This window comes from Helicoverpa zea, chromosome 9 (genome assembly GCF_022581195.2).
Source record: "Helicoverpa zea isolate HzStark_Cry1AcR chromosome 9, ilHelZeax1.1, whole genome shotgun sequence".
Classification (NCBI taxonomy): domain Eukaryota; kingdom Metazoa; phylum Arthropoda; class Insecta; order Lepidoptera; family Noctuidae; genus Helicoverpa; species Helicoverpa zea.
In genome coordinates this window covers 984,866-1,005,181 of record NC_061460.1, presented here as the reverse complement: position 1 = coordinate 1,005,181, position 20,316 = coordinate 984,866, and the positions used below count along the sequence as shown (strand labels likewise).

At 36.1% G+C, this 20,316-nt stretch overlaps 2 protein-coding genes across 3 annotated transcripts in view; both read right to left on the bottom strand.

Moving 5' to 3' along the window:
* Positions 1-4,646, bottom strand: part of LOC124632994 — a 40,702-nt gene extending 36,056 nt beyond the window's left edge. For both annotated transcript variants that reach the window (XM_047168060.1, XM_047168059.1), the window contains exon 1: positions 4,480-4,646. The gene's annotated coding sequence lies outside the window, so the exon portion shown is untranslated. The remainder of the gene's footprint in view (positions 1-4,479) is intronic.
* LOC124632993 overlaps positions 1-20,316 on the bottom strand; it is a 54,174-nt gene that overhangs the window by 19,929 nt on the left and 13,929 nt on the right. The gene's annotated exons all lie outside the window — the stretch shown is intronic.

The following is a 20,316-nucleotide window of genomic DNA, read 5'->3' as shown; positions in this document are numbered from 1 at the left end:
GAATAGTTGAAGTTTACAATACGACAGTCTCCAAGTGTGCTTTTGTGTTCTGCTACCTTGGTAATTCTGAAAAAAATGCACGTAGAATAGAAGTGTAAGAAAATACATGCATTTTTCATAGAAAAGAGAAAATTAAGTGAAAGTAGCAACATTCTGTACCCACATACTGATTTATTTTCGTCGTGTCGTGATAATTTCAAAACATAAAAAATAAATCAAGCTAGCTAGACAGACAATGCAAGTGCAAAAATCGGATCGATCCCTACAATGTTACCGATATCTCGATTTACACTTTATGGTCACATACTTGGAATCGAGTCATCGAAGTTTTATCCATTATTATTTTACAGCGCACTTCACTGGACAGTGTAGTACTGATAAACTTATCGATAATAGTGAATGAGTGTGACATATCGATAAGTATATCGACTGAAAGTTCGCGATAAAAACTGTTACAGTTGAGTTGTTAACACAATTTGCTAATTTCAATATGTGAAAAGTTCATTTTCTACACGAGAAGTTTCAATAGTAGTCGGATTTTCTACTTCTCTCATTCTACCAAGTTTGTGTTGTTTTCTACGTCGTAAAGTACACATAACAATCAACTTACTTGCAACCTTTCTTATCATAAACAAATATGTGTTATGTTCACCTGTTTTTGGACACCTTTATGTACTGTTTACTGTCATTGTCGGAGGGCGTTCGGGGCAGACAGAATAATGAACGATAAACTTGTGCTGTCACAGTCAACAGCTGATTAAAAGATTAAGGATGAAAACTCGTTACTAAAAAATATAAAAAAGGCTTCTCTGACATATGGGAAAATATCCCGAAGACTGAGTACCTATCTGGGTTTTAAATATAAAGTCGATATTATCACTGTTTAAAAATACATATACTTAAGTAGTTTTCAAGCCACAGATATTGACATAAAGACATGTAGGTAGAGTACAATAAGTACATTTTAATGAAAAAAATATGAACACACTCAAAAATTAAAAGACTATTGAAAATTTGAAAGTAAAATATTAAGTAAATAACGTAACGATTTGGCACATAGTCGTCCATATTATGCAAAGCGGCTAAGAGGATGAGAGATTGTGAGAGACACCGGTTTATCCTCGGCGCGACGCCTGCATACTAATCTAGCCTCGCATCTATCGTATCTATCGTAATCTGGCCTCGTTGGTCTAGCTGTCGCAAGTGCGGCTGCTGAGCACGAGGTCTCGGGTTCGATTCCCGAGTCGGGCCGAAATCGCTTTGTGGGTTTTAGAAGACTTTCACAAAGCAGCCCGGAGCCTGGAAGCTGGTGGTTGATACACCCGTGCATCGGAGAGCACGTAAATGTCGGTCCTGCGCCTGATCTCTCTCCGGTCGTGTCGGATTACCGTCCCATCGGACTATGAGAGTTAAGGAATAGTGAGTGCACTTGTGTCTGCGCAAATGCTCGTGCATTATAATATGTCCTGCGTAGTTGGCTAATCTCCTTACATGAGAACAGCCGCCGTAGCCGATAATCGGCTAGGAGGACATCATCATCATCATCAATCTATGCGAACAAAACATGAACATTGAACATACTGATGTAGAGGCTGAGCGAATATTGATTTGGTGGCTATTTTTTGTGTATTGTTCATAATTTTTATTCGATGGCAGCCAGTCTCAATAAAGAGCTCAATTGTTTTTCATCAATAAAAGGATCTATGATTACCAGGTTCTTAAGCAATAATTGATTTATGATCGAGGTTGGTTTGAACACTTTTTTATGATTTCTTTTTCTAGTCGAATAGCACTTATTTGTTTTGTTGCTCGGACATAAGAATTGGTATTTCAGCAAATGTGTAGGTACAAATCTAAATTATTCCAATTATTCTGTACTTTCACAAAATATATTCCGTGAAGCTATATCTAAGGAGATCATAACGCCAAGCTACTCCTAAAGGTCAGTTACACAGGATGAGCTTAACCCCGAACTAGGGTGGTATATACATAATAATTCAACTAAGGAACCCGGCCGCCAAGACTCTTGGCCGCTCGCTGCCAAGTTAATAACTTGGCTGACAGAGATAACGCGGATTTAGTTGCTTGAAACTAATTAGGTGAAGATATAAGGAATCTGTGTAATATTTGTCTTGATCATATGGTTGATAAAATCAATCTTAACTAAAGATGTCTTAATTATAAATGTAGGTAAAGTAATTGTAAAGAAGGTATTGTAATCATGGAAATTAAAATTGTCTTAATCAAAGAAAGAATATGTTAAAGTAAACGACTTAACGTACACATACTAATCTAATTTTGTTTTAAATAATTTTTGGAGTACTTATGTATTTTTACACACTTCGTACTCAATTGAAAACCAACGCCCCCTGCGCTGGACAGTTAATAGAACATTATTCCTTTGATAAAGCCGCCAGCAAATAGTAGTACTTAATATCCGATACTATCACTGATAAGATACTGTGTAATACAGTTTTGATACGTCAATAAAAATAATAAACTGCACTATGACGCACGTGGTAAACAAATACCTATGTGGAAAGTTTTACTGACAATCCGGATTTAAGAAAAAAAAATTAAGTAAGTACCTATAATATTTACATTCTGTATTTAGATAAGAACAAATATTGACAGTTTTTCTTTCGTACCTTCTGGTATAATCTGACGAAACTTATATATGTAGTTATTTAGGTAAGTAGATCAAAGTAAAATCAAACTAAGAGATCTCTCGGTAAAAAGATTTGAGTTTTTAAATACATAATTAATTTCGGAATCTTTTAATGGCATAAAGAAGTAATTTGACTTGCAAATGCTTTTTCTCTTTAACACATAAAACACTGTTAAACGCGATATTCGTTTTATTCATTCATGTTTGTTTTGGACAATAAAAATGCTACAAGCATAGTAATAGTTTCTCGGTTTCGGTTGTAAAATAAAGCGAATGAAACTTGTTAAAAACAAATCGCTTGCCAAGTCGACAGGTCGGTGTTATTATTGTTTTTTGTGCAAGTTTTGGAAGCAGAGATAAAAAAAAATACGTTGGGGTTTGTTGTGAAAAGTTTTCCTATCTTTTAATTTCTTCGTGTTTTACTGCATTTTCTGAATTTAACAAAGACTAGTAGCGAAGTATTTAGTTTTTTTTGCATTAATTTTTTTATAAGTATTGAACTAACTAATATGTTACGTTTAGCCATTAAGTATTGATTTGGACTAACAATTTTATTTGAATAATACAATCAGTGATGTCTAACGGCCAGTTTCTTCATCAAACATAAAAGTCAAAGTAATGTCTTAAGTAAAAGTAACGGTCAAATTCGTTTATTCAAGGCTAAAGTGACAGCAAAACTAATAGAAAAAGCGAATTTGACCGTTACTTTTACTTTAGACATTACTTTGGATTTTACTTTTGATGAAGAAATTGGCTGAAAATATGTAGTTTTGCTTAGGTACCAATTGTTACAGGTATGTGTATCAAACTAAGTAGGTACATCTATTTTAAATTCTTATAACATATAAAAATTGCCTAAACTATATTAAAAAAACCCACAGTGCTGTACTGAATGTATTTACTCTATGAATTGTACTCAAAAGGCAATTCAATGTCATAAATTATATTCGATAAGCGTCGCGGTCCCCTCTACGTTAATACCCACCCAGTATCCGTTGACGTTATAAATCATAACTAGACAGTAAGTATATGCCTCTATATTTACGTATTTAAATCACAATTGGTTCAACAATATCCTCACAATTTCATAGATTGCAATTTCCCACGACTCTACTGTCATTTTAATTCGAGGAAATCATTCAACGAAACCGTAAGTTAGGTAAGAATATGGACACAGGGAGCAAACATTAATTCGATTAGCCTTATCAGGAATATAACAGCATTATTATTTTTTTAAATATTTTTCACCTAAAATCGAAATAAGTCAATTTTACAGATCTTTCTACGCTAAAGATCAGATTGTATCCAGATACCAAACCTTAGTGAAAGAAACTATCTTAACAATAATTGATTGAAAGCAGAATCAAGATAATGAACTCCAAACGGGTCTGTTTTCTCTACAAATAACTTTCACGGAAACACAAATATCGTGTACGTCTATAATTGGTTAATCACATTTAGGAAAACAAAGATAACTAATGGGAAATGTGTTATGTGTCAGTTCTAATGTAAATAAAACCTTCCACTATTTCTGTTTATTAAAACAACATTCAATTCTATTTTAATTGCCATGTTATGTATTCATTATGTCTTCTATGTTTGTGAAGTTTTGACGAGGTAGAGTGTATTTTTTCTTTACAAACAACATATAATTTTTTAACAATGAGACTTATTTTTTAAGTTTTAAATAAAGTTTCTATAGGTGAATGATAACATTAATTTATTGACAAGATTCTCTCCGACATCTTTGTAAATACACGTTATGTAACTTATCAAAATCAATGCAGGTATTAATAATAACAAATACTTACACCATAAATAAAACTATTTGAATCCCCCTTCGCCTAAAATCACTACACAACAATTCCTTCCAGAGTTTAATCACCAACTATAACTCACTATAAAACCAAATAACGACACGAAATTGTCTTCACCAATTCCTTTGTTAATTGCAGTAGAACGCCTGCAAGTTTATGCAGCCCTGGTCCCCGCACAACTGAGGCTGGGCTCGCTCGAAGGCGATCTATGCAATCTCATCTAAATTCGTTCACCATAACGTCATACCTGAACCAATTTGTGCTAGTTTAATAATGGGATATAATAAATAAGCGGAACTGATTGTTTATGTGTTTGTTACGGGCAGACGTAGGTAGGTAATAGATATACAATACGTATGAAGGGTGTGGTATGGACATCCTACTAAGGATTTGTACTTAGATGTAGTTTTTCTTGAGAATGAAGATGTGATAATCAGCTAGTTTACAAATACACAAAGCGAGCGACTTTTTGTTAGTAGATACCTGCTTATCTCATTAAGTCTGGTCTGATCTACAGAAAGCAAGAAAGATCTTGCAAGGCGCAATGAAGAAATGAGCAAAAAAATATTCTAGCTTGAAATTTTCCGAAGCCAAGGGCGGGTAAACCAGAGAGCCAGAGCTAGTATAATATAAACTTATAACATTGTTCCACATGTAGTTCGATTTGTTGAACCGTTTCCGTTCACCAGCAATAATACTTGCGAAGTGGGTTACATGACGAATAACGCGCACTGAGTTAGTAAATACTCGAGTTTTGGCTCGCAGTTATTTGAATTTAGGCTGTTTAATCTTGAACTAGTAAATCATATATTTTTCTCATAAAATACAATAAAGAAAAAAACCTTAGTAATCAAAATTGAAGTAATCCTAGAAGCGTATCTAAATTATATTTGGTTTAAATCCCATCCTTTAGTAACCTGTGTTTTTCTAAAAATGTCACTAAAACGGACAAAATTCTCACAATTTCCACGCATTGTGTGGGCAGCACAATCCCAAACATTGGTCAGCATTTTCGTGGACGTAAACAAAAAACAAATGAACATGTTTCTTGTTACAAATTCAACAATAGATTGAAATGTGACCTTTTTGCACAAACACTGAAAAAACATTCAGAAAACGTAAACAGAATTACGGACAATACAAACTTTGAGTCGGAACGTTTTCCCAGAAGTTGTGAGAAGTTAAAATAATTTGTTACTTTGTACTGTGACTACAAACTGTTGATCAAAGGCATTGCATTTCACTCAGAAACTTTGTGAATAAGTCGCTAATCTGTAACAAAGTTATTCCATTACGGAGTTAAATAGGTATTTTAATCAATGATCTTCTTGTTGGCAGGCCCGCCGTAAGCGGGCGTGCAGCGCGTGCACAGCACGCGGGCGGCACGTCCTAGGGGGCGGCAAATCTAGCGAGTTATCACGTAATATTTAAAAAATACAATATCTTTTTACTAATGATTTGATTTCAATATTTCCGAACACAGCAATAGCGCTAAGAATATTACTTACACTGCCGGTTTCAGTTAGGTACATCTGTTGAAAGGACATTTTCAAAATTAAAGATTCTTAAAAACGATTTAAGATCAACCAGTGGCGTAGCGTGGGGCAAATGCTATTTAGGGGCGGCAAAATTAAACCAATAAAATTTCAGAAAAAGCCGCCCTAGCTTTGGTCGTCTCCTATCAATTTTGACTGTTTCACATTTTGCATCCCCAAAAAAATTCGCGCTTGCTGCGCTCGCGGCTCCATGTCAGATGTCGCATTTTATCTTTGTTTAATTGTTGAGGCATTCAATTCCGGAAAAAACATTTTTCGCGCACGTCCGTTATGGCTTTTTATGATAATATGTTTACTTCATGAAAACTCTAAGGAAAAAAAATCGCGCTCGCTTCGCTCGCGGCTTTTGCACTTCACTTCCGTGCATATCTTACTTTTTGACTTTGCTTTGTTAATTTACAGTGGTTTTTATTTGTTTTGTGTCCTTAGACTAAAAAATTTTCGCGCTCGCTCCGCTCGCGCTTCCTTACATATGACATGTGCCTTATAAGTTTTCAACAGGAAACCCACCAAATAACATATTTTACTGACTTTAAACATTGTTATAGATATTTAAGTGCGTTAGTTTAAGTTAATCACAATCCTTCAATACATAGGGGCCACTTGGGTAATGATTGCACTGCATTGATGCCCTAAGCCTAAGCAATTGCTTAGTTTGCTTATGGGCTAACCCAAGACTGCTTAGGTTACTCTGAACATTTCAAGTAAGTAAAAAGTTATGTGTAATGTATGTTATGTATTGCAATAGTTATTTATCCAAAAGTAGGTGGGTTTTCTGCAATCAGAGCGGTGCATGTACATATTTTTTTCTGTTGGTCAAGTAAAATGGATATGAATGGGCGGGGGGGTCCGGACCCCCAGGATCCCCCCCCTTATATTTTTTTTGTCAAAACGTATGTAGTCGTAGGGCGGCATAATCAGTTTTGCACGCGGGCGAACAAACAGCTAGCGGCGGACCTGCTTGTTGGTCTTGTAGTTGAAACAACCAGAGCTGAGCGTTAGTTCCCAGGTATTTAATCCGCGTTTTTCAATACTTAAGTATTATTTCTGTGTTTCGGTATTAAAACTGACATCATAACTGGCTAAAAGTCGGCTAAAAGACGATTGATATTATATATGTTATAGATTTATTGTAAAGATCCAATTGGTTTTGCAAATAAAAAGAAACTTACGTGTTATTCTGACGTAGCTATATACATATATTGCACCTGCCAAGTTTTATCTGCGAATCTGTCAGTAATTTTTGCAAGTAAACTAACAAAAATACTCACAAACTTCCACCATTATAATATGACTGTGGTAAACTCTCGTATTGTTTTGCTCTACTACATCAAGATAATAACGTACACTTCAATAAAAAAGCACACGCAAGCTTTTTCCCTTTTAGAAAAGGGAAATTTGCTCTCCGTCTGACAGAAATTAATAAAGTTGTTGAAAAGCGTTTACGTTCTACTGCTATGAAAACAAAGCATGCTCCCCTACAGCGGCCATTAAGGGTACTTTCACTCCGCATTATAATGTTTTAAGGCTTTAGTAGTATAAAACAGGATTTGTACTATTTTTGCAGAAATTGAATTTACTTTTTCACTATGAGTATAGTTACCGGCACGAATCTTGAGCTCTGACCTACATCTGCGCAGAAGTGATTTATTAGCAAAGAACCAATCCCGAGTGACGGCTATGACGCGATGCACTGCGGGCCAATCACCGCTTTAGCCCGCCCCCGCGCCTCACTTCATACCACAAAAGGGACCCACTAAATTACTTCTGCGCAGGTGAAGGTCAGAGCTCAAGATTCGTGCCGATAACAATAATCCTAGGAAAAGCGCAGGAGGAAGATGATGATGATAAAAAAATAATAGTATATTTTAGCTTCAGTTCTTTCGTGTTTTGTTACCGTATAAAAAGCCTGTAAAACCATAAATTTCTTGTATAAGAGCAAAAATGCAAATACAAAAACAAGATGGAGTCTTGTCTATTGTCTTATTTCCATATTCTTTCCAAACCATTGATTTTGACTATCAAATTAATTATTCATGATTCTAAGAAACTTCCTGGTTTATTACCAAGGTCGACATTAATAATACAGCTTAATATAAATACGTTATAATAGTAATAGTAATAAACGTAGTAATAGTAATAGAAAAGGTCGAAAAATAAGGCCAATTAAAATGTTAGGCAGCAACATTACTTTCAGCCATTAAAAAAAAAACAAGGGCAATAATTGGGGGTGCAGAAGTGTAATAATTAAGGGCGCAGTGACTGAAATATGAACTTAATTAAAATTGTTTTGTTCATAACCCGAATATTGTGAGTTTCGAGAATGAATGAATGATTGTTATGAATTACATAACTATAGTTAACGTTAAATTGATTAGTGACTTTTATATAAAGTCGAATTTCTAGCGAAAAGACTTAGTTCGGGATTATACGAGTATGTACATACCATACTTACAATCAAAAATGTGTTGCTTTCTTTCTATTGAAAGAATAACTATAGTTAGTTATTTTATAATTATAGTTATTTTTATTTATTATTTAATAATTATAGTTAGTTATTATAAAGAATAACTATAGTTAGTTATTCTTATAATTCTCTTATAAGAGAAGAAGAAGAATTATATCTTTAGCTTTTACACACAAGGTCAATTTTATTTACGAACCGTTTTATGTAAGCTTCATAATAAATGTAAAAACGCTACCATCTACTCGGGAAAACCGATCGTTTTCTGTTTATAGGAACCAGTCAATGGTGCGCTAACTAGCTATGTGCGGTCAGTATGCCAGTGACGGCCTCTTGGCAACCTACTAGCGTCTGCATTAGTGCTCCGTTTAGATGCGATTAGTTCCACTAACTGCCTATAATACCTACTTCAAATGATTGATTGGTATATTCAGGAACCTGGTCTTTTAGTATGTGATTACTGACCTACATACATTGCGTAGTACCAGTATTTCATACATATACCTAAGTGTAATTGAAACGATATATTTTTTTTACTTTTTAGAGTCCATTTCAATTAAAGATTGGTACCATCTGTGTTTTAAATGAATATTTTTATTGATGTAATTTTACTTAATCAACAATATAAAACTTTTAAGCGATCCCCAACGACCGCAGTATTTTCAAACTATTTACATTTTCTTAGAGTTCCATTTTTAACTCGCACACAAAGCCTAACTTTTGTACGAAGTTTAAAAACCCGTCAGTCAAGCGTCCGTTCAGTTCTAAAACTAGTTCAAACCTTGAACACTTTTCATCTTGAGTTACTAGAGTTTACATACAGCGCCCGTCAGTTACAATAGTTTACACACGGAACCCGTCAGTTACAATAGTTTACAATCTCTTGTCGGTGTCACATACCAGGAGTTCATATGTGCACGGACTAATGGAATGCAAATGTACAGAAATAGCAATCGACAGCCATTGTAATGTTTACATGTCTCGACCGCTAACTGTTGCTGGTGCCCTGGTAACGAGCTTGTTACAAAACTGTTTATTACTGTGGTCCGTGCCTTTTATCCGGTTGTTTTGTTAAATCCTACGGTTGTTGTTGCATTTCAGAGCACGTATAATAAGTTTGTTGGCAATTAAAAGAAAAATCACAGTGTTGAAAATCGAAAAGCTTTCGATATAGTGAATGCAGCTCATGCACTTTGTTCCAACGAACGAAATTTTGTGTAAAATGCTATATCTGAACTAGGTCGAGCAATTCTTCCATTTTCGGAACAAAACGAAGTTGAATTCTCGGAATAAACACTGCCACAAAATGAAACTGCGATCACGTATTGATCCGAACAATTTTGGATATGATGGCGTTGACGCCAGGCCAAAAGTTGTATTTATAGGTTACAATTAACCGAACCGTTAAACGAAATGAACAACTAACTTACATAGGAAATAAGTTATGATAAATAATTTAATGACCATGTATCATACAATGACATTTACAAATATCAATTCACCACTTTACGTCATAGTGTGTCGCTAAAACGGTCTTCTATTTGAATCGAATCTACATAGACAGATAGCTAATGTTTAGATTAAGGTAAAGAAACAATGAACTTCTCTGACACAGTGGTAAAATATATCTAATCGATCTAAGTTCTGACGCAAATAAAGGTGTTTGCCGACGGGCGTGGTCAATATCCAACAGGATCGAAAGCCCCGGGTTCACCATATTTGTTCAAAACATTGCCATGGGCTGTGGAAGTAAGGGGCATATTTTCCAAGTTGTGTAAGCATGTTGAAATATAATACCCCTTCTTACGTACATCAAAACGTGAGGTTAACTTCGAAGTTTTAAAAGTTAGGCTGGTTTGTTTCGGATTTAATCTGGTGGGATTATAGTAAATATTGAATGCTTGTAAGTTGGGTCTTATACCCTTCGTATATCCATAAGTATAAGTGGATAAACAATATGAGGTATATTTTCTGATCTGAAAGTTCACCAGTACAAAAACCATACGGGAACATAAATACAAAAATAATATTTTGTGTAAGCCATATATTTCGATGTACGGGTCCCATAGGAAATACCCTAAAGTCAGCTCGGGTATAACAATGTGAGTTTTTCTTTCCAAGGAGATTTTAAATACATGCTTGTAGAGTGCACCATTGTCATCTTTTATTAGAACCAGAAATCATATTCAAATCTGGATAAAATATCAAAATCTAGATTCTAATTGCCTAAATAAAGTGATTGTACTAAATTCTCTGGCGCCACAAATGTCTTATTAGCAAACCAGCTTAACACAATATAGTACCAATGGGACTTTTAAACCTCGAAAATGTTAATACCACAGCTCAACTCTTCATCATGAAGATATCACATTTCACGAACACATTTCATAAATAAATTTATTACTAACACAATAATTGTTCCGATAAGCCGTCGAGGTCCGGCCGGTTTCACATCGGACGTCCGACACGGAACGATATGGCGCGGGCTCAAGCGGAACGGAAGCGAAAAATCACCACGATCACGCTTTGTGCATAAAGAGAAATGAACGATACGAGCGATGCGAGCGAAATGAGCGATTATCGGTTGTGTGGCTTATATGCTGATAATGAATTGTTGTGTGGCTGTCATTTGTGAAAATGCTAATTAATGTTGTGGGACTTGTTTTGCATAGTTTTAAAGAATACCTGTAGTGTTGTGTATATGATAACATTTTATACCCAAGTTGCAATTAATGATAGTGTAAAAAAATACGGTAAAAAATAATTATGCCTGATTTATAATAACCGATCAATTGGGATGTTTATATATTTTGTCACATGAACCACTATTCAAAGACAGGTAAAATCTATAAAACAATTCGACAATTCCATTCAATTTCCTATGAATCCGGTCCAACGCAACTCTGCCAAAACCCACACTACGACCGTTTTATTTCCAATTCAAACAACGAATCTCATAAATAAACCGTAAAATAAACGTCACAGATAAAATGCAACAGTTACTTTCAATATTGCCGAAGTTTCCAACAAACACACGTAAATATCTATAACCTATTGTCCAGGTTTAGTAGCCATGAATTTATTTATTTTTATGTTGGGTCGAATTTTTTGCAATGTGGTGCTCGGATTTAGTGAAAATGTTTTGATGACTGAATGTATGGGCAATGTTCGTCTGGGTATTCTTTGACGTACCTATGTGCTAAACGTAGGTACTGGATACATCTGTGTTCATGTTGTTTGTCGTCCATATTTATTTCAACTGTATTCGGTTTCGATTTAAATACCATTATTTATTTTCAGCATCAACCCAGAAATATAAAAAAAAATGTTTTCCTAGGTTATAAATCCTATAGACTTTAAGTCCGGGTACTAGCTTGCAGCATAAGTATATTAAGTATACAGTAATCTTCCTACATCATTGACGATTCAAACTGGAGGCTCTACCGAGGCATTCGCGTTAAACATGCAAACGCTTCGATGGCTGAAACTGCAGAACTATTCATGAGACTAGTCCCTGTTCCCCGAGTATACCGTAGTTAGAAGCACACCTGTCATCCTCGGGAGACGAGTAGGACCTTCCCATAACATAATAATGAGTATTCCGATCTATTTCGAAAATCTACTCATGATTTTCCCTGTAAATTAAAAAGGAATAGTTTTTTCAATCTTTTATTTATTCAGGCTTGAACGCTCCTGCTCCAAGTCAATATAGATTCTAAGAATTAAAGCTTAGACACACGCATCATTTTCGTTTATAGATGATACGTGTGAATTTACATACATATCATAGTTTTAATATGCAATACAGGAAGGTATGTGATATATAGCTTCCAAAACAAGCGAGTAGAACCGCTACAGTTAGTCACTAGTCTTTTAAATCTCGTAAAAAAGCAAGCAAACTTTATACATCTTTCTATAACGATATAAACACTATTTATTACTTTTATTTAATTGTTTCTTTTATCCTCAACATTCAGGAGTCATTAAACCGACGAGGTGAAAAGAGTTGGCGCTTTGACTTCAGAGCTCAAAGGACCGAACGGTACACGGGTATCATAAAAGCAAAGAGTTTTCTGAATGACTTGCTCGGTATTGTACGGAAGATAAAATAATGAATGTACCGTTGATTTATAGTGCCTTAGTATTATATATTCGGTAGAAAAACGAATGAGAAGTATGAATGAGATTAAAATTCACATTTACGGATTCAACTGAACTTTGAAACGTTATTCAAATAAATTATTTTTAATTGACTCAAACAAACATAATAAACTATCACATAATTACTAGCACTCACAAGCACTTACATTTTTTACGTCCAGCAAAAGCACTATAAATTAAATTAATTTGCAGCTGAAATTTTCATCAAACGGGCTTCAGGCGCATGCGTCGCGTATCGAAAGAAATATTCCAACCGCGTTAATTAGGGTTCCAATCGAGCCGTGAAATGTTCCAGCAATCGACGTACTTAGCTATAAATAACAAAGCTTTATTAATTTGAAATTTATACTTATAAAACTCATTGCTTTGCTTTTACAAGGGAACTTTTTTGCCTCATTTTCCAGTTGAGGAAGTTTACATCGTAATGCATCGTAAAAACAAATGATATGCTGCTACGTAGAAGATGATTCTGCCCAAACATAGGCACAGACATATGTACACACACACATACAAAGTAAAAGGTGGCATAAGAGTGTCAGACCACTTGCTATCACAGTTTGACTCTTTATTTACCTTCAAAACATACACTGGTTTTCAAAATCTCATGTAGGTAATGTCACAGCACAAATTCCCAGATTTTCGTCACAATATGACTGTAGACTAAAATAGCTTAATTTGTCAGTTTATTGTGCAGTAAACAGTACAGATTGGTTCTGGTGATTTACGACGATTACACGTCAACAAACTGGAAATAGGTCGTTAGAGGCGAACACACACATACATCATAGCTTGCGCAAGGGAAGTTAAGACTAGAGTTAGCCTAGTTCGCCCTTTTTACAGCACGCCTAATATTCTTGTAGACAGTTTTTAAGAAAATGAAACCTATGCTTCCTGAAAGATAGGCATACGCTGTACATCGCTTGGCGGCAGAAAAGTATGGAAGAAGAAAAAAAACGTAAAATTGGGACTAGGGCAAAAGGATGACGAGGAGATCTTGTACAGTTAGGTACATAATTTCTTATATTTAATTTCCAATACGGATTTGCCCGGCAACCGCTGCTCTCAGAGACAATGGGACGGGCCGCTCTGTAGCACTATACGGAATAATCTATTAAATACGAGTAATAGTGCTGCTGAGCGTGCCCGTTTGTTGGCTGTGGGAGAGTGGGAGTCGGGCCTCTGGTTACAGGCGATCCCGTCATCTAGCATAGGCACTATGCTGGATGACACAACGTTCCGCATCGCTACATGCTTACGGTTAGGCGCTCCCTGTGTTGCTCCGCATCGCTGCCATTGCGGTGAAGCCGTCGACAGCCTCGGGCACCATGGTCTGTCGTGCTGCAGAAGTGCTGGTCGTATTGCACGGCATGCCAGCATTAACGACATTATCCGTCGTGCTCTTTCCACCGCCGGCGTGCCAGCCGTGTTAGAGCCTAATGGACTGGTACGTGACGATGGAAAGAGGCCAGATGGTATGACGTTGTTGCCATGGAAGTTGGGTAGGCCCTTGGTGTGGGATGCAACGTGCGTCGACACCCTGGCGCCATCGCATCTTCCCTGCACGGCAGGTCATGCTGGTGCGGCTGCTGCTTCTGCAGAGACCACCAAGCGGCGCAAGTATGGTAACGCTCGGACCATGGGGCCCGAGTACGCGGTTACTTTATAAGGACATCGCGAAAAGGCTTGTCGACGCTTCGCGTGACCAGAGGGCTGGCTTATTCTTCGGACAAAGAATTAGCATTGCCATTCAACGTGGCAATGCAGCCAATCTTCTGGGCACGTTTTCGGAGGACAGTGATGCGGAGGAATACTTCGACGCCTGATCGATGCTCTTTTATATTTTATGTTTATATATATTTTGTATATAGTATTTTATTTTTAGTTTTGTTTAAAGATAAGTAGTTTAAGTTTGTATATATGTATAGTGTGTACATTGTAGAAATAGATATTATTATACATGTTACTAAAATACATTTCTTATTATAATGTGTTTAGGCGTGTCTTCGCTCATCCATGGTTGAGTAAACTTAGGAGAGACTATGACCCTCGAGTTTGTTTTGTTTCGGTGTCTCTTTTTTAAGGAAGTCAAATACTCGATTCATCTTGATTCAAAAATATTGGCGCGATGCAGTGTTTTTTCAAGATACTTATCCAATTTATGTAAAATCATATGTATTGAAACAACTCCACGTGGTTACAACCGAGTGGAATACATTATGACATTGCATGACAACTCGCGATGTCACACGTGTCGTCGTAGTATTTCTGGCTCGACACTCCACGCGAGAGTATTACAGCTTGAGCTACATGTCTATCTGTGACACGCATGCAACCAAATGATGTCGTAATACATTGTGCAGTTCCTGGGTTTAAACATTGAAGAGAGAATTGCCATTGACAGATACAATAAATATGGAAATGTTACTAATTGTTAAAGTTTCATATTACACAAAAGTTAGTCATTCTGACAATCAAACACTTATAAAGATATCTTAAGGCCGGTCTTACAATTGTAAGTAGCTTATGTAATTAGCTTACAAATGTAAAAACGCTTCGTAAGTCGCTTATAATAACTGCTTACAACCTAACCAAGACAATACCACCGCAGACCACAGTATCACTTATGATCAGACAATAACACAAATAGAGGTATAATCAAGACAGGTAGCTTCCCCACTATAAAATATTGATGTAGGTCCAGTCCACCTTCATCTAGTTAGGTTGCTAATTAACCTTACCTACTTGGGAAGGCTAGTTCCTGTTCCCACATACTGCTTTAATTTCTACTACAAATTCATTGGTCTAAGACCTGAGAGATTGGTACAAGACGCATGCACTAAATTGTCTTTTTCAATATTTATTTATTTATTTATTTATTCTTAGAGAAGGCTTACGGACTAATCACAATATTATAAGTAACATATTATAAAACTAAATTGCCAACAACAAGCCTCCACAGATAATTTCAACCTATCGATATTTACAACAATATGTTACAGTCTTTATAACATAATTTAACATATTAACAATTTAACATAATGTTACAGTCTTTATACCCTAGATACCTTCAGTTTGATTACAATTGCTAGCCAGTTACATTATTTACAATTTTATTTAAAATCATTCGCAAAAGAACAGTTTTGCCAAACGTCGCCTTACTACGTTAGACTTTGTGCAAAAAAGGTCTATGTCGAGATCCCGGGGTAGTGAATTAAAACTACGTGCACTACGTGAGAAGAATAGTAGTTTGTATTTAGTTTATATGAACTAAGAAAATTGTAGTATGATGACATGCTAAAAGCTTAGCAACATCAAACTTAAACTAAACTAACTTATTGTTATTAAACAAAAGTTGAAATTTGCCTTAAGGTTCTTCAATAATTATGTTTCCGAGTTTAAATGAACTTGTAACTAATTGCGGTAACAAGAACAACCTTTGTTTATGAAAGTTGCGAACACGTGGGAGGTAATTATGTAACTGAAAGGTTGCTGCGAAACTTTCAGTAATGAAAATGCAATGGTTTTGTACTTATGTAAGTATGTGTGAACATGGGGCCTGTTGGTGTATTTGTTTGTATCTTGTGCGCTTTCGAATTAATTATGAAAAACTCTGTTTTTAAATTAGATCGTAAAAGTCAACTTTTAGGTAAATGCGAGACCCATATCTCTCACAATTCGTAGAAAATAGCAATTTATTTATGTTATTTAAAGTTCTCCATCAAACTATTAGCAAAAAGTCTTAATCTAAACATCTATCACAACCCAAGTGGAACTAACTGCCCAATATTCCCACAATCCATCACTCGCCAGTTAAAATTCAATTAATCGTTTAGCAGAACCGGCACGTAGTCCATTACGTCAATAGTTGGAGCCCACTTTGTTCGGCTGGTGCCCGCGCGTCAATGTACGTCAAACTGACTTTGATCCATTGAGCAATATTCATGTCATACTGTTTGATCGATCACGCGGAAAAACTGTTAGGATTGCGTGCTAGGTTTTTGCCTGTTTAGTCAGATTTTAAACTACTACAAATAATATACAGTCGCTTTTCATAATATCATGCGAATATCTAAGAACCTCCAGTTAATTTGGCATTATTTGTTGCAATATGAAATTGTATCGACTCAAGTCCACTTTTTTACTTAGAACGTTTTCACATTAGGAGATTACACGTGTAACAAGGGTTCGTACCCTACTTAACAAATAAATCTTCCTTTTATAGCATTGAATAAAAATCCGTACTCTCTAATACAAAACATCTCCTTTGCTTTATTAATATAAAATAATCGGCTTCAGAGCTCAGCCCCTGTTCCCATGACAATACTAAGGCGATTACAGATCGAATAAATTGGATACATTGCAGCACAGCATTCGATGAATACAGGCTATTCTATGGAACTAATAGAATCCTGATAGGATAGGACTAAGCCATAGGATAGTTAAGGGTGTGCTAATTGGCAATTAGGATAAATGCAGTGCAACGTAAAATTGAATGTTAATTAATACAGTTTACAAAGAGACTTATTGAGCTGTCTATAAGGAGGAGGGAACTCAAATCCAAGTCAAAGGTTATAAGTTAATATACTTAGACCCTCTACAGGTGCTTAAGAACCCTATATAGCTAGGCGCACGGTTCCAAGAAGTTGGTCTTATGGAGAAGAACCGACAAGAAACTCCATAGACCAATCTCTTTTACACCAAATTTCAGCAGCGTATTTTATGAAGGTTTTTCCACCAGATACTAATAATTCGCCAAGGAAATAAAATCAAATAAACACAAGACAATATAAGATTCCATCGTTCCACCATAAAAAAAATCCTACAAACAAGTACAATTAAGCAAATTGTCGCTGGTGACGTCACGGACGTAAACTGTAGCAAGTCAGGCTGATCTTATGGCAGCCATGAAGAGACGTTACGAGTCGTTTATCGTGCACATTCCATGGTTTATAGCCCATTGGAACTCGCTCTTGTTTCGGACAGTATTCATAGACAATTGCAAGTCACGGGGATAACGTTTTCGGTGTTAATGGCTGTCTTGAGGTTATGTTTTCATGGTGCAAGTGTCATGTAATAACTGTTGTCTTTTATCAGGTTGCAGTTTCTCCAGAATTCTTTTAGCCATTTGAAACGAAAACGACGAAAATGATGGGTTACCCAACATGTAGTCAGTCCCAGTTTCCGTTAGTAGTAAGATTAACGCGTACAAGAAATAAAATAAATTCTTCACCTTTATGATACTTGTACAGATAAGTTTAATATTATTTTGTCATTCTGGATTCTCTGATCGTATTTCTTTCTCTCATACTTTCTTTTCTCCTTTCCAATTACTTTCCGGTATTTGGCAATACAATAAAGCCGGAGATAGTAATTCGGGATGTTTTCTCTGCATTGATCACGAACATGAATTGTAGAGGTATGCGCATTTGTGACAAAAGAAACGCTACTCCAACAGATTGACGGTATCCATTACACGGAGAAACTTCTGTTTAGCGCTCGCTCCAGTTTGGCGCGTTTCAGCGATGTAGAAAAACTGGGCTGCTAGTTTTGGTATTATCATATGCCATCCCACGTATCTTACTAGGAGCACATAATATCTAAGAACGGTTCAATTTTACTAATTTACACAATTTTAATAAACTATCTACACAATTTTAATTGCACCTCATTTTCCGAACCCTGTTGATATTGAAACAATCATCAAGAGAGCCCATACCGCACAAAGTGCAGGCCATTAGCAGAGGCTTAGTACCAGGATTACATAGCGCGCGAAGGGTTGTTTGCACAACGCTATCGGAGGGACACAGTGGAGTGCTGATACGCGGTTTTAAGTGGACGATTATGATGGGGTGGTGAGTTTGATGCGTCAATGGTAATTATTCGAGTGGTGTATTTTTTTTTTTAGATGTTTTTCGCAATTTTGCAGAAAAATGTAATGACTGATAATACCAAGGTGTTCTGAAACTTGTTTTGTGTCCCAAAACAGCCTAATTTTTGTTTATTGATGTTAAAAAGTTCGTTCCTGTCGAATAAGAAGGCAAAAGTATGTATGTAGTTTGTATGTAAAAGTGTGTAGGTATGCAATATATTCGATTCCTTGTGCAGTTCGTGCACCAAGCTCATTATAGACGATTTTTCCTCAATTTCCTTTCATTAGAAACCAAAACTATAGTGACTTTTATTTCTATAACGACATAGATTTTTGCAATCTGAAAGCATAAAGCGACTAACAAGCTTCGTGAGTTACATAGAAACGTGAAAGAGTAATAATATTTGTGCAGTATGTTTGTTCATCTCGTTGACATAAAGCCCTCGGAGTTTGCTCGGCGGCGTCGTACGAAGCGCTCTTCATATTCACACTTGGTTAACTAAGTTTTTTCATAAAATATGTTTTTGTGCAAGGTATGTATTTTTCCGTCTTTTTGTCTAATATAGGCGGCTTTTTGTGTTATGTAAGTTACGTGAACTTCGTAATAATTTAAGACAAAATAAAAGTAAATTCTTACCTTTGAAGGGCTTTTCTACTAATTTGCGCTAATTAAAAACACATCATGATCCTATTCTATGTGTCTCTTATGTCTCAATCTTAAGCTTGTTTATTTCATAAATAAACTTAAAGCTTTCTTCCGAATGGCAAAAGTAAATTGTGATGCGAATTTGTTTTCCCTTCTTTTATCTTAAAAGTCGTATTGCTAAACTTCGTCTTGCTACATGAAATAAGATTAGCAAAGTGCACGGTTCGATTCCTCGTCTGCTGAAGTTATAAGTGGTACTTGTAAGTGCTCGCTTTCCGCACTACTGGCGAGCGCTGACCGAGCATAATGTGCTCACCGACATGTTGAACGTAGAACTTTGTAAAATAATTATGTAAGTAATGTAAGTTTGTAGGAATATGATAGCAAGGGTGGTGATTAATCCACAGTGCTTGAAAATGTGGTGCAGTTGTAGAGGGATAATTTAATAGTTTGAGAAACTAAAAAACATGCTAGTCGTGTATTGTCATCAAAACTCAGAGCGTGTGCAAAATTTCATCCCAATCGAAGACCGGGAAGTGGGCAAATGTGTGTGGGTAAGTGGGTGGGAAATTAAGATACCAAGATTTTCTTACACACATAGTTACAAGTGCAGCTAATATACGCGTGTTAAAATGCATTGTCCCTTTCAGGAGATTTGTTTGTGATCAGTAATTTGAGGCTATATGATAACTGAAACGTTTTCATGAGAACAAAATAAACAAATGACTGTAGAAACGCAGAAAAAAGAATACAATATATCAAACAGTACCGGTAACATCACTACATACCGACGGACACCAAAAACAAACATTTTGAACTGAAAAAGCACGCAAACTCACACTTAAAACAATAAAGGGTGCAACAACCACAGAACGTTGCACTAATGACGCGTAATGCACACTGCACATGCATTCCCCGGCCGCAGATACCAGGCGCGCAGTAAACGCGAGAGCTACCAGAGTGTGGTGTTCGTTAGACATCATTAGGGATCGTGTGGTCTGATTGAACTTCAGTTTGTGTAATTACTAATTGGATTATGGGGAGAGATTGTTGAAATAGTGCTCTGATAAAAGGAATAACAGTTTGGTGCCTGAAGAGATTTATGGAGGCTATGGAATGTAAAAGATAAATTAAA